We start from the raw sequence: 1,696 nt of genomic DNA on the forward strand, positions 1-1,696 counted from the left end.
TTGCACACGGGATACCCCACACAGGAACACCCCACACGGAGACACCCTATACGGGGGACACCCTACAAGGGACACCCCACAGGGGCATACCCCAAATGGGGACACCACACACAGGACACCCCGTACAGGGAACACCCCATACAGGGACACCCCACACGGGAAACACCTCACAGGGAACACCCCACACAGGGACATTCCACGGGGGACAGCCCACACAGAGATACCCCGCAAGGGCACACCCCACACAGAGACATCACACACAGAGACACCCCACAGGGGCACACCCCAGAGGGGACACACCACACGGGGACACCACACATAGGTCACCCCACAGGAGGACACCCCTCATGGGACACCCCTCATGGGACACCCCACACGACCGCGTGCTCCCGCAGTTATCAAATCTGATAATGCACCAAAGCCTAAAGTGAAAATAAGATAATTAATGGAAAGGCTGAGGGAGTTGTGTCTGTTCAGCCTTAAGAAGAGACCACATTAATGTGTATAAATATCTAAAGAGGTGCACTGAGAAGGTGGACAGGGTTCTGCTCTGTGCCAACCACAAGGACAAGGCAAGAAGCAGAAAGTGATGCACAGAAAGTTCCACCTGAATATGAGGAAAAATTTTACTGTGCAGTGACGGGACACTGGAACAGGGATCAGAGAGGGTGTGGAGTCTTCGTCACTGGAGATATTCCAGACCTGTGTGTCCTGTGCTGTGTGCTCTGGGATGACCCTGCTTGGGCAGGGAGGTGGGACCAAGTGACCCACTGTGGTCCCTTCCAACCTGACCCAGGTTATGATTCTCTAGGAGCACATCCTACTCAGTGGGGCTGCAGTTTCTGACTGGCACACATGCACAGTGTGAGTGCACACCCCCGGAAAGTCATAATCTGTTTCATTAACAGTGGTTATATCCATTAATTACACTAATTCCCCTACTTGGGGTGTGACACAGGCCCAACTCAGCAGTGCAGCGGGGTTACCCCACAGAAAGGAGAGGTGGCTGTGATGTTAAATGAGAACATGACCTTTTCTTTTGTCTTTGTCCCAAATACCCACTTAATAACAGAGTCCTTGATCTCAGAAGCTCTGCTCAAATCAATCCTTTAATTGCAGGTTATTTTCATCCCAGTGACATCTCTCCCGGGGATGAAAACACCATGCAGCCATGAGATCTCAAGCCGATCGAGGTGCAGCTGATTCTGGGCCAAAGACAGGCAAGGGCAAAGCGAACTGTGCTTGTTCCTTCAGGGAAGATCATCCTGAAGGTGACCAGGGCGTGGTTCAAGCCGCTCAGCGGGTGAAGCAGCAAAGCCGTCGCTTTGCTGGCCCAGTACTCGCGGGATGGTCCCACACGGGCAGGATGCAGGTCTATCCATAGAGCATCCTGGGATCTCCCATCTCTATGGGATCCATAGAGCGTCCTGGGAAAGAAATGCTGGGTGGTTGACAGCGGCCTCTAAGTGGGGAAACCTGCGGAGGGCTGAAGACATCGGGGGAGGGACAAAGAGACAGCCTAGCACTGGGATTTTTGGGGAAAATCCCCGAGGAACGTGGGGCGCGGCGGTGCCGCTGCCCAGCGCTGCTCTCCACGCCCGCCCGCGCACCTCCCGCCCCGCGCCCAACGCCGCTAACCACAGGCTTTACCGCGGCGCCGGCCGGCGTCACGCGCGCGGCGCCGCGCCCTCCCATT

Source organism: Corapipo altera, unplaced genomic scaffold (assembly GCF_003945725.1).
Source record: "Corapipo altera isolate COAL_440 unplaced genomic scaffold, ASM394572v1 268, whole genome shotgun sequence".
Classification (NCBI taxonomy): Eukaryota; Metazoa; Chordata; class Aves; order Passeriformes; family Pipridae; genus Corapipo; species Corapipo altera.